The sequence below is a fragment of the Natator depressus genome, chromosome 3 (assembly GCF_965152275.1).
Source record: "Natator depressus isolate rNatDep1 chromosome 3, rNatDep2.hap1, whole genome shotgun sequence".
NCBI classification, from domain to species: Eukaryota; Metazoa; Chordata; order Testudines; family Cheloniidae; genus Natator; species Natator depressus.
The window spans coordinates 97,845,234-97,859,308 of record NC_134236.1 but is presented as its reverse complement, the minus strand read 5'-3'; the positions used below and the strand labels follow the sequence as shown (position 1 = coordinate 97,859,308).

Here is a 14,075-nt window from a genome sequence, read left to right as displayed (position 1 = left end):
TGCTATTAACTTCAATGCAGACAGGATTTCACCCCAAAAGTTATTAAAGAAAGCATTATGTCAAATCAGATGTGCACAAGTCAGTGAGAAGATAGGGGAGAGGGAGGTAGCATTAACAAGGCAGAAGGCTTATTTACACTGGGAAACTACATTGTGTTAGGTTTCAGAGTAGCAGCCATGTTAGTCTATATCTGCAAAAAGAAAAGGAGTACTTGTGGCACCTTAGAGACTAACAAATTTATTTGAGCATAAGCTTTCGTGAGCTACAGCTCACTTCATCGGATGACCTATCAACTTTGATGACATCACCTATCAAGTGGACATTCTTTGGCCTGGACAGGCAGTAAGGCAAGCGACAAGGGAGGTCGGCATTTCTGCATGCAAAGGTGAAAAGAAACAGCATGGAATTTCCTCCACCAGATTCCCTGTTTCTTTGCTCGCAGCTGGAAAGAACTATATCTAGGGGTCACTCTCAGGAAAATGCATTTTAAAGGCAGGCCAGACCATAAAAATGATGGGCAAAAACACCCCAAGTTCTCTATCCATATCTCTTTTTCACGTAAGAGGCCAAAAGATGCAGCTATTGGACCTTGGGAGCACATCCTGGCCTGAGAGTTTTGTCAGCAATGTTACTTGAACATGTGGCAAGAGACTTCACCTTGAACCAAGTCTAACTGGTTAAGTTTAGAAAGCGTTTTATCTTTCAGAGTAACAGCCGTGTTAGTCTGTATTCGCAAAAAGAAAAGGAGGACTTGTGGCACCTTAGAGACTAACCAATTTATTTGAGCATAAGCTTTCGTGAGCCGATGAAGTGAGCTGTAGCTCACGAAAGCTTATGCTCAAATAAATTGGTTAGTCTCTAAGGTGCCACAAGTACTCCTTTTCTTTTTGCGTTTTATCTTTATTTTTCCTGTAACTATTTATGACTTTAATGCCTTAGACTTGCACTCACTTAAAACCCATCCCTTTGTAGTTAAATAAATGTTTTATTCTTTAATCAATCTGGTGTTGGACTTTGTGGGTAACTCCATCTGTGGTGGCAAACTGTTGTATCTTAATCCCCTTAGAGGGGCAACAGACCTAGGAGAGTGCTGGACAGTGCAGAACATATGTATTGGGGAGTGGGGGGAGAGAAAACTTTGGGACTGGGAGTGTGTTGTGGTCACCCTGCATGTGGTAACCAAGGCTACTGGAAGCCAAAGAGTGACTGGAGTGTTTGCTAACAGTTTGCTGGCATCAGAAGTGCTGGACCAGGGCTGTGGCTATACAGACACTCTTAGTGTGACAGGCATGCCGTTTGTGAAGGGCCCACGTTGGAGCCATGGCAGCAGAGTATTGCGAGGCACCTCAGGTTGCAGGGTAGGTGGTGACAGAGTCCCTCATTGGTCTGGATTGCACCCTGGAATCTCATATACAGTCACTGGATACACTTGCCACCTCCATTCTTCCCCAGCCCAAACTGCTGCCTGCTCACTCTCTCCCCCTCCTCTTCCTCTTCCATGGCCTTCCCCCATCTCACTCCAGATGTCAGCACCATGGGGATTAAAAAGTCAAGTGTGCTGCTCGGCAAATGCATAGCAGCAGATACAGAAAGAGAAAACGCAATAGGAAACAGAAAAGTTACCTTGTCTAATGGTTTCATTAAGGCACTCAGCTTTTAGTACAGTTGAAATTTCATTAGGCAAATGGCCCAAATGAGGCTACAGAGACATTTCAAGACGCATAGAGATCTTAAGCTATTTGGGTTTAGAGCAGTTACTGCAGAATTGTATTAATTTTCCAGTGAACTTTATATTGATCTACAGCATAAAAGGGAATTTAAAGCAAAGATAGTGGTGTTTTTTTGGCACATGCACTGGAAGGTAGAGAGACTGTCTTGGGACTGCCCATATAGCTAGTGATTCCCTTTCACTCCTGCACCAGCTGGGTGGACACTATCCTGTGTGTCCACCCAGCAGCACTGCATATCTTGCTGGCTTGCCCCATTGCCTTTTTAAACAAGATCCCTCTGCTCCAGGGGACTTGCCTTTGGGTAACACCATCCAATGAAAAGGCAGATTGCAGGGGGCCACATGCAATTACTAACCTGCAGACAGCTGCCCCCCACCCACCTAAAACCAAGACAGCCACCCAAATGTCCACCCACTCTCAGCCCTCATCCATCTGAAACCAGCATAGCTACCCAAACACCCATCCTTTGCTGCAGGGACCCTATGCAAAGGGGAACTATTTTGGAAAACATCTTACCATTGCAACAGGAGTGCCAGCGTGGGAAGAGAAGATGGGAATGGTACTCCAAAACGGTGGGAAAAGAAACATTCTTGGCATGGAGACTGTTTTTGGGACAATAAGTATTTGTGCTTTTTCTGATTTCTCTTAGCAATTGTAATGCCTTACCCCCTGAGCAAAGAAGAGGCTGAAACCTCTCCGATTAAACAATCAAAAGGCAAGAGAGGATATGTTCCAGGAGCTAGTGAACTCATCCCAAAGGACAGCCATTAAGGCAGACGTGTGGAGGGATGGTTTCCTGGAGCAGTCTCAAAGGACTGAAATGGAGTGCCTGGCTCTGGAAAGGAACACAATGCAGACAACTCAGAAGCAAACAGCTCTGATAGAGCACGTTGTGTTACAAAGGCCACACCTCCTGACATTCTGATGTCCTGCAAATTGTAGAGAAAACACCACACAGACTACCGTTTCAGTGACTCTAATTACAAGCCCTTCCCACAACAATCAGCCCTCCAGGAGATGAAGGAGAACCCTTTCAACTGTATCACCTGCAGGAGTTTGTGAGCACTCCTTGAGATGGGTATGCCGGAGTTCCATTGGTCTTATGTGTGCTCCACATTCTTATTTAAATTACTTTTGTTTTTATCCAAGAAAAAATGCGTTACCTATGTTTTTTGTTAACTCAGTACATTCATTTTGGTACAACTCTACTCAAATATGTCATCCAGGGTATGTCTACACTGCAAATAAAAACCTGCGGCCGGACCATACCAGTTGACTCAAGTCTGGATGTGCGGCTGTTTCATTGCAGTGTAGACGCAATTGCAGTGGGCTGCAGTCTGAGCTCTGGGACCCTCCCACCTTGCAGGGTACTAGACCCCAGTATTTGCAGGGTACTCCAACCCAAGCCTGGAAGCCTACACTGCAATTAAACAGTCCCTTAGCCCAAGCCCCGTGAGCCCAAGTCAACTGGCACAGGCCAGTTGTGAGTGTCTAATTGCAGTGTATTCATACCCTGAAATACCATAAATGACAACAAATTCCCTTCTCCCTCCCTCTCCCCCCGCAATTCCCCATGAAAATCAAACCAACACATTTTCTTGATTACAGTACATTCATTTCCATAACTACCCCCCTGGTTCCAGCACAATACATCCCTGACCCTGTTTCTTTGTCTACTTGAGACATTTTCCAGAGGCACCATCTCTGGGTGTCTATAATGTTCAAAAAGTCTCTCCACTCCACCATCTGCTCCCATCCATTCTTCATGGTCTCTGCCACCAGCTTCCCTTAGGTCTGCCAAAAGATTCCCCTAACATTCTGCAACAACTCAGGAAAAAGGTAACTGCTCCTTTGTCTTGTCCAAGCAGCCAGTGAAAGGCTTCATAAATCAGGGAAGCAGAAAGTAAGCGGGGTCTCCCAGACTAACAAGAGGAATCATAACTCCATTAACAGCCATAGAAGTCTGGGGAGCACACACTCCCTTGCTCATCAAGCAAACAGGTGTGAATTTCTAAATATCCTCACATTAGGATTGCCAACTTTCTACTCACACAAAACCGAACACCCTTGCCCTGCCCCTCCTCTGAGGCCCCACCCCTGCCCCACCCCTCCTCTGAAGCCCCACCCCCGCTCACTCCATCCCCTCTCCCTCTGTTGCTCGCTCTCCCAACCCTCACTCAGTTGCTCATTTTCACCAGGCTGGGGCGGGGGTGGTGGTGAGGGCTCTGGCTGGGGGTGCAGGCTAGGGAGTGGAGCCAGGGATGAGGAATTTGGGGTACAGGAGAGGGCTCCCAGCTAGGGCTGAGGGGTTCGTAGTGCAGGAGGGGGCTCTGGGCTGGGGCAGGGGTGAGGGGGGATGTGAGGGCTCTGGTTGGGGGTGCAGACTCTGGGGTGGGGCTGGGGATGAGGGGTTTGGGGTGCAGGAGGGTGCTCTGGGCTGGGACTGAGGGCTTCGGAGGGATCAGGGTTGGGGCAGGGGGTTGAGACGCAGGAGGGAGTCAGGGGTTCAGGCTGCAGGTGGCAGTTACCTCAAGCAGCTCCCAGAAGCAGCGGCATGTCCCCTCTCCGGTTCCTACATGGAGGCTTGGCCAGGCAGCTCTGCGTGTTGCCCCATCCTCAGGTGCCGCCCCCGTAACTCCCATTGACTGTGGTTCCCGGCCAATGGGAGCTGCAGAGCCGGCTCTTGCAGCGGGGACAGTGTGCGGGGCCCCCTGGCTGCCCCTACACATAGGAGCTGGAGGGGGGACATGCTGTTGCTTCTGGGAGCCGCGCGAAGCCATTGCAGGCAGGGAGTCTGCCTGGTCCTGCTGCACCGCCGATCGGACTTTTAACAGCCTAGACAGTGGTGCTGACCGGATCCGCCAGGGTCCCTTTTGAGCATGCATTTTGGTCGAAAATCAGACACCTGGCAACCCTACGTGACATTATGGACCTTTCCAGACCACTGCACATTCACCAAGATTAATCTTCCACCGTGATCAACCTTGCAACACTAATGGGAAATGCATCTTCCTGTTGATAAAGTCTTTGGCCTGGTGTGGGGGGCAGAAAATAGGCATGCATCCTCTGTCATTAGTCGCTATGCAGTTTGGGAATCGCATCCTTGGCAAGCCGTTGGTAACCTCCTGTGCATTACCGCACTTTTTGACACGATGGCACTCTCCTCATAGCATTACAATCCTCCATGACGACAGCCCCGACAGTTCATTTTCTATCACCAAATTGGTTAGCTACTGACTGGTAACTTCCGCCTGGGGATGGCAACATGCTGCTCCATGCTGAAAGGAGCTCATGTTGGTGTTCTGGTGCTGAAGCTCCAGGGAGAGCTCTGTGCAGGTTTCTAGGAAAGTGTCCTTTGTCATCCTGAAGTGCTGATATGACTGCTAGTCAGTACAGTTTTGAATCACTACACTGTCACATCAGTCACTTCTACTGATTGAACAAAGAAGCAGTGCTCTGCTAAGTAAAGATGTTCCAGATAAATACCCTGCAGAACTGACTGCACAATTTCCTCCTCCTCCTCCTCCTCTATTAGCCACACCCATAGCATCAACAGCCCTATGAAACCACTAAGCTGCATCCATCCATCAGTCTGACTGGAAATGCATGTGCATCATCCTGTTTGTATTAATGACTGTCATGATCAGAGCGCTCAGCACTGGATCCTCCATGCTGCCTGACAGCAGTTTGAAAATGGTAATGGCAAAATTAACAGCTGCCAGGAGAGTAATCATGGGAGTTTGTTAGTCTGTTCCCCAGTTGCAGAATTCCTGTAATTCCCAGTAGGCATTCTGAAAATCCACTGCATGAAAAATCACAGCGCATAGAGCGAAGTGACACCGTAAATTCAACCAGTGACCTTGAGAGATAAATGCATAAACTGCTAAAGCTTGAACTAAAGAGTCAAATCTCTATAACAATGCACATTCTCTGCAGGTTGGCGCAGAGGAGGCCCTGTAGCACACATTCACAAGTGGGTTACAATTGCATCAGGGGATATCTGTCCAGGATGCTGAGTGGTTAATTTTAAAAAGCAGAGCTGTGTGGATGCGATGATTAACAAGGAAAGTACAGTATTTTAAACTGGTATAATAGCAGCATAGCCTAGTGGATAGAGTTCTGCAAGGGTTCTATCCTTGGTCTGTCACTGGCCTGTTAGAGAGGGTCTACGCAAGAATTAAACACTCGCGACTGGTCCATGTCAGCTGGCTCCAGATGTTTAATTGTGGTACAGACATTTGGGCTTTTACTGAAGCCCGGGCTCTAGGGCCCTCCAGCCTCGCAAGTTCGAGTCAGCTGCCACAGGTGTTTAATTTCTGTGTCGACATACCCTTAGATGGCCTTGGGTAAATCACTTCTCCCGTCTACCTCATGTTCTCTATCTGTAAAATGGGGTTAATTATAGTGATCTCTTTTGTAAAGCACTTTGAGATCTACTGACGAAAAGTGCTATCCAAGAGCTAGGTATTATTCAGCTCTATAAAGTTAAATTGCACTTTAGAGCTATCCAGTGTAACCTCCTTATGTAGACATGGCCTCTGTGTAAACAATGACTGTCATGTTTAACATTGTATTCCCACCTTGAACCACAGCCATTTGATATAATGGTGAGCACAAGAGTTCCTCTTTATACCGAGTGACAAATTACATTTAGCATCATGTTAGTTGCTATGACTCCTCAGGGTACAGTCTCACACTGTGAGAGATAATTGAGCAAGGAGATTTAAAAATAAAATGATGTGTGAGACTGTAAGTGTCCAATTAAATCAGACACAGAAAAATTTCCTTTTCCCTAGCAAGACACTGTAAAAAATGTAGCAAAATGCCCCTCACTGCCCCCCAAACCTCAATCCCAAGCAGGGATGTGAATACATATAGCAAAATCCTGGTGGGGAGGGGGGAAAGATGGTAACACAAAGAAAACTGATATCCCTGTCACATATGTGCACAACAAACATGTGCAAACGTATTTAAGCAAAACTACTTACAGATAGTGTTATATATTTGAAGGACTAAATAACAGAATGACTGAATAACCAAAACTAAGGAGGGAGTCATTTCTACTAAGCCGTACTTTGCCATAAATTTTCATACTTTGACAAACTTACCTTTGGTCCTGACAAAATACTGCAAGCATTTTGAGAGTATCCCACACACAGCGAGGGTGACATCACTGGTGGGGAGTGGGTGTCCCCAGGCATATTCTCACTAAGCAATTAGGGCTTTGAAAATATGTCTCATTTGGGGCAATCTGGTCTATCCCAAAGGCAAAATTATTGCTCTCCAGAAGTAGTGTGATTAGCCCCAGAGATAAGCTCTCTCTGGCAGGGATGGTTTAGCAGCATGCAAGGAGGAGGAGGAGGAGAGGGACACTCAAGCAGAGACAAGGTGATCAGCCCAAGGCTGCCTGTAGTTGGGTGGCAGCATTTTAACACCTCTCCACTCTAGATCACGAGTGGGTCACAGCCTCCCGCCTCTGCGGCACTGCCTGCCTGCCTTCCCCTGAGCCCCAGCCCTAGTCACAGAGCCACACGCAACACCCGCAGAGTCCCAGCTCCTCTCTCCTGCCTTGCCTGGGCCCTTTTACACACAGTGCTAGTTTCCTGGGCGGGCCTCTTTCCCTGCCGCACCCTGTGCTGTGCTGCTTGTCCTGAAGCTGGAGCAGGTCAGTGACGCGCTGGGCTGGAGCTAATGAACTCCCTGTTAACCCCGGAGTGGGGAATCTCAGCCTGCCCCGCTCCTCTGGGGTGGCTCCTCTCCGTGCTTCCCCCAAATTAACCCCTGGATCTTGCAATCTCTCTCCTCTGCCCCCAAATTAACCCTGGGAGTGTAGGTTCTCATCTGTCCCACCCTATCCCTGATATTAACCCCCTCCAGGTTGGCGTCTCTTCTCCTCCCCCAGTGTGAACCCCTGGGATGCGGGGTCTCCTCTCTGTCTCGCTCCCCCTTGCGCCAAGGTAACGTTAGTACCTGTTCGGTTCTCATCTCCTCCTCCCCAACCCCCCCCCCCCATATTGTCATATTGTCACCCCAAATTGATATTTAACTCCCAACCAGATAATGCTGGTCAGTTTGCTTTTTCTTTCCCCTCCTTGGCTATATTTATATATATTTCCCCGTGGAGTTTTCGAAAGTGCTTCAGTTTGTTTTTCCTGCCTTTGATAATTAAAAAGGCAACTCTAAACGATGATACAAAATGTGAGCGTGGGTTGGTTGGTTGGTTTGGTGGTGTTTTTTTGAATGTTTATTTTGACAAGCTGTTTGGAAGACTGTTGTAAAAGTTTATAGAAATCTGACATGTGATTTGATAGTGACATGGCAATGTGCAATATTCACAGAAAATTAGGCACTTTCAGGCACCATTTAAAAGCAAACCATTATTTTGGTTCAAATAAATCTGTGATTATTCTAAGACTTGCCACAGATCTCTCTGTTTGTTTCTCTTCTGGCATCTTTACAAACTGACGGTTAAAATGAAGCTAGGGTAGTAAATATCTTTGTTACTTAAGAGAGAAAAATCCTTAAGAGAAGCTCTAGTTTTCACAGAAAATGAATATTACCTGAATAAATGCAAAGCTAAGGTTAAACTGCTAATCAAACACTAGAAATATATGCAAAGGCACAGTCAGAGTCACCTGGACAATCTTAAATCTTCCTAGCGTTAGGATGGGGTTTTAATCTTAGTTGTTGGAGTGGGTCAAATGCTGTGAGTTTTGAAATGCTGGTGACCTTTCCTTGGCTCTCCCTGCCCCAGGAGATTCTCTGGTATGAAGCTGTCTGTAGCCTCATGAGGCTGCTTGTTTTCTGTCTGCATGTTACTTAATAGTGTTCAGACCCTGTTCCTTTTTAATGCTAAGCTTTGCTGATTATTAACACCCTGTTAGGAGGTCTTGCCACAATATAATACCTGTAACACCTGCTGAATTGCTACTTCACATACACATTAAATTGCAAAACAGAGATCTTTTGAAGGAGGGTTTGATAATGATTTTAAGGTGTTTGCAGGCTGTAGACATTTCAAATCCACTTAGAAGGTGAGGAGCTCTGGGGTACATGAACTGGGGGGGGTGGCGGTGGTGAGAAAACCTGGATTGGTGCTGGAAATGACCCACCTTGATTGTCATGCGCATTGTGGGGAGAGGTTTCGAAGAGGGATGGGCTATTGCCAGCGGGAGAGTGAGTTTGTATGTGTGTCTGTGGGGGGGCGGGGGGAAGGGTGAGAAAACCTGGATTTGTGCTGGAAATGGCCCTCCCTTGATGATCACTTTAGATAAGCTGTTACGAGCAGGACAGTGGGGTGGGAGGAAGTTTTGTTTCATGGTCTCTGTGTGTATATAATGTCTTCTGCAGTTTCCACAATATGCTATGCATCCAATGAAGTGAGCTGTAGCTCACGAAAGCTCATGCTCAAATAAACTGGTTAGTCTCTAAGGTGCCACAAGTACTCCTTTTCTTTTTTCTTTTTACGAATACAGACTAACACGGCTGTTACTCTGAAACCTGGTATAATACAAGTGTATCTAGTTTCAGAGTAACAGCCGTGTTAGTCCGTATTCGCAAAAAGAAAAGGAGTACTTGTGGCACCTCAGAGACTAACCAATTTATTTGAGCATAAGCTTTCGTGAGCTACAGCTCACTTCATCGGATGCATACTGTGGAGAGTGGGGTGGGGGGAGAGAAAACCTTTTGTAGTGATAAACACCCATTTTTTCATGATTTGTGTGTATAAAAACAAACATCTTCTGTGTTTTCCACAGCATGCATCCGATGAAGTGAGCTGTAGCTCACGAAAGCTTATGCTCAAATAAATTGGTTAGTCTCTAAGGTGCCACAAGTGTATCTAGGATACCTAAATGTAATCTCACCTCACTGTGTGTCTGGCATGTGAGCTATTAAATGTTTGTTAGAGGCTTGTAGTTCTATGGCAGCTACATGTCTATACTAAGTGTCATAACAACACTTGAAGAAGAGCTCTGTGTAGCTCAAAAGCTTGTCTTTTTCATCAACAGAAGTTGCTCCAATGCAAGATATGACCTCACCCACCTTGTCTCTCTAATATTCTGGGAACAACACTGCAAATAACGCTTTTACATTTAATACTATGTACAGTGTGCTTTGGGGGAATTGTCCTGAATTATCTGGAATCCAGTAACGTTCGGTGAAGAGTTGTAAAACCTGTCACTTTTTTCAGAAATGTGTGTTGTATTAACAAAGGCAGGAACAGTTTGGTGTGTCTTAAATAGGCAGGTGCATTTCGGATTAAAGGGACGCTGTTGTCTGGAAAATTACACTTCTATCTGAAAAGCTGAACCTACTGTTGTTACAGTAACCTCTGAGATTAGTAGAACAGAGCTTGGAGAAAATACTTATTTTTCTCTAGTTTTTAAATTTGTGTACTTTGTGCATTTTGGCAGTGTCACCTTGAGAACTGCAGCACAGAGAGACTATGTGACTTGCCCACCTGTAAAATAGGGATAGTTGTACTTCCTTACCTCACAAGGAAGGATAAATCCCTTGTGAAGATAAATTGTGAGGCACTCAGGCAACTTGGTGGTATAAGTATCTAAGATAGAAAGGGAAGGTGGGATACACGTGACTGAATTTGGTGTTACTTTTGAGCCCACCTCAAAGACTCCTGTAAACATGCCTAAAGATTAAAACGAATGCTCTATCTTTTTTTTCTTAAAATTAAAGGATGATCTATCAGAAGACTGAATCTTTTAAAAAATTAGTCAATTAAAAAATCATGTTGACTGAGTCCTTTAAATATAAAGTAGTGCCCAAGCAGTCCATCAACAAGACATAAGCTCACTTCTTAATTTTCAGAGTCACTGATGTGGTTCTGAACATTGTGAAAGCAACCCATCAATTTTTTCCCCAAGATCAGCTAATACTGTGTGCTGGGATGGTGAAATATTTTGGATTTTGAGCTTTTGATAATATTGTATCTATTTTAAACAGTCAGCAAGAAAGCTTTTCTCTCTCTCTCTCTCTCTCTCTCGGTGTGTCAATATGCCTTGTTTTAACTGTTTTCTTTAGGCCCTGATCCTACATGCTGTTCTATGCAGATGTACTCCTGCATCCATGAGGGATCCAGTTTGCAAGATCAGCCTTATCTGCTAAAAGCAGGGTCTTTCTTTATACTTCACTTTGTATAGCATCTTGTTGGTCCTTAAGAAGTAATCATAATGAATGTATGATTTTCTTGCACTCTGTATTTCCATAGCTTCTACTGTTATATTTTACTCTGAATTTTGAAATACCAGGCTAACATTTGTGGATTTGGCGAAACAACAATGTTCTCTTGAGATTTTAAAATTAATATTTATATCTTTAGCTCCATCAGTGATGAAGCCTTTTGTCTAGGAATTTCCTTACATTATTGAATAACATCTATGACATTTGATATTGATTTTTGGTTTCTAAAAGATATATTTATTAGTCTGGACATCTTGGCACTATTAACGTGATGCTCATAGAATAAGTTTGTCAATTATCAGTGAAGAGTCATGGACTAAAATGGAGGTATGTTGTATTGAAGGTTTGTTGACTATGGGTGCAGACAACCTAAGGTGCAATGTGATGGTAAATCTGACCCATCTTAACAGTCCATATGAATAGTATAATCACTGCATGGGATCATGCTAGTATCTTAAGTTGTTCCATCTCTTTAGTAAGTAGGGGACTGATCCAGCTCCTATTGAAGTCAATGGGATTTGGATCAGGTCCCAATAACTATTGTCCCTTCCCTCTTCTGCTATTGAAGATACTCCTCCTTGATTAAGCTACCTCAGCATAACAAATAGAAACAAAACAAAAATTTTTTTACTAAAAATATTAAAAGTGACTAGTGATTTTGAGTGACTTGATATTTGGGTATCTGTCTTTGAGACATCTTAAAGAAATCTGATTTTCAGAAAGTACTCAATACCCAACTTCTGAGAATCGGGCCCCTTTAATGTATCTCATACTTGGGCAACCAAAAATTGGGGCATCTAAAATCACAAGTCACTTCTGAAAATCTTGGATCTTGGTATTTCTAAGATCTAACTGTTTCAGAAGAGAGAATGGGAAGTGAGGACCATTAGGAAACTCTTCTAACTTTTGGAAAAGATTTTTGGGGAATCCTGCTTGCTTGAGAATGAAGAAAATCAGGCAAAACAAACTCTTCATTCTCATAAGTAAGCTGGAGAAATGCAGTTGGTAGAACTACCACTAAGTGGATACATAATTGATTAAAAAACTGCAAACAAAGAGTAACTGTTAATGGAATGATATCAGATTGGCGGGAGGTCTCAAGTGGTGTTCCACAGGGATCTGTTCTGGGTCTGGTCTTGTTTAACATCTTTATTAATTACCTGGTTGTAGGAATGGAGAGCATACTGATCAAATTTGCAGGTGACACAGAGCTGAGCGAGGGGGTTGCAAACACTTTGGTGGATAGAACTAAAATTCAAAGGGATCTTGATAAATTGGAGAACTGGGCTAGAGATTACAAAATGTAATAGGACGAAGAAGAAAAAGCAAATGCACAAATACAGAATGGGGGATAACTGGCTTGGCAGCAACACTGCTGAGAAGGATCTGGGAGTTATGGTGGATCACAACCTCAACATGAGGAGTCAATGCAATGCTGTTGGGGAAAAAAAGCAAATGCAATTTTGGGTTGCATTAACAGAGGCATAGCATGCAAGTCACGGGGAGGTGCTAGTATTGCTCTACTCGCCGCTGGTTAGGCCTCAGCTGGAGTACTATGTCCAGTTTTATGTAGAAAATATGTAGAGAAAATTTACAGCTTATTTCCAGTCTGAATTTAAATAGTTTCAACTTCCAGCCATTTGATTGTGTTACACCTTTCTCAGCTAGATTGAAGAGCTCCCTATTAAATATTTGTTTCCCATGTAGATACTTATAAACTGTAATTAAGTCATCCCTTAACCTTCTCTTTGTTAAGCTAAATAGATTGAGCTCCTGAAGTCCATTGCTATAAGGCAGGTTGTCTAATCTTTTAATCAATCTCATGGCTCTTCTCTGAACTCTCCAATTTATCAACATCCTTCTTGAATTGTGGGCACCAGAGCCAGACACAGTATTCCAGCAGACATTGCACCAATGCCAAATACAAAGGTAAAATAACTTCCTTACTGCTACCCAAGATTTCGTGTTTATGTACCCAGGATTGCATTAGCTCTTTTGGCCACAGCGTCACACCGGGAGCTCATGATTATCCACCACAATCCCCAAATCTTTTTCTGACTTATTGCTTCCCAGGATAGAGTCCCCCCATCATGTAAGGACAGCCTACTTTGTTCCTAGATGTACATTTACATTTACCCATATTAAAACTCACATTGTTTGCTTGTGCCCAGTTTACCAAATGATCCAGATAGCTCTGAATCAGTGACCTGTCCTTTTCATTATTTATCCCTCCCCCAATTTTTGTGTCATCTGTAAATTATATCAGGGATAATTTTATGTTTTCTTCCAGGTCTTTGATAAAAATGTTAAATAGCGTAGAGCTACTCATGGGAAGTAAACCCGCTCAATGATGATTCCCCTTTTACAGTTACATTTTGAGCCCTACGGTATGATAAGAATGTTGCATTTATTCCTCCCTCAGAGCCAATTTACTTGCAGAGTTGGGGAATTAAATTATCAGATTCTCCCCCCCCCCGCCCCAAACAAAAAACCAAAAAACCCAAAACCCAAACACCTTGGGTGGAGAAAATTGCAGGTTCAATTTTAGAGGCTATGTCTGGCCCATAATATTTACGAATCATACTATACAAGCTCAGGAACATTAAACCAGGCTTGGGTTGTCTGTCTCTCTCTCCCTGAAGACTGGGGATTACAAGTCTAAGCTGGAGATCCCATCCCACAGTTTGAGAACCACTGCACTAGACCACACTGTGTCCCCACAACAAGGCTCCTGCTGTAGTACAGAATGAGAACACAGCATACGCAGTTGACTTTACTATAGAAGGAACCACAGCCAACTTTCCAGGAAGATTCCTGCTCTTAATGAGCTTACTGGGGCCCTGTCTGCAGAAGGACAGGGATGGGCTGTGTCATTCTCTCTTGTCAGAAGCACCTTCGTCCCCTCTGACATAGATCATTGGGGCAGGGAGAGACCTCCTCTATTGCCACAGTGTAGTGCATGCAGTGAAAGCTGTAGGAGCCCATTGTCTCCTGCATAGGCAGGGACACCAATGGGTGGCACTTGAAAATTGCCTCTCTCCGCTGTTGCTACAACAACAGAGAGGGCTCCATGCTCAGGCAGCAGCTGGGCAGTCTGTACGTTTCTGTGATGCTAAGTCCCGCTGCAAGAGTACATGTGGCCTACT

The 14,075-nt window shown here is 44.5% G+C and overlaps 1 protein-coding gene across 2 annotated transcripts in view; it reads left to right on the top strand.

The window, feature by feature from the left end:
- Window positions 1-7,261: 7,261 nt before the first annotated feature.
- Window positions 7,262-14,075, top strand: part of ECHDC1 (ethylmalonyl-CoA decarboxylase 1) — a 44,852-nt gene continuing 38,038 nt past the window's right edge. The window contains exon 1 of one of the 2 annotated variants that reach the window (XM_074948396.1): window positions 7,262-7,396. The gene's annotated coding sequence lies outside the window, so the exon portion shown is untranslated. Of the gene's footprint in view, window positions 7,397-7,593; window positions 7,689-14,075 lie in introns of those variants that run through there. The other variant, XM_074948397.1, reaches the window with a different exon arrangement.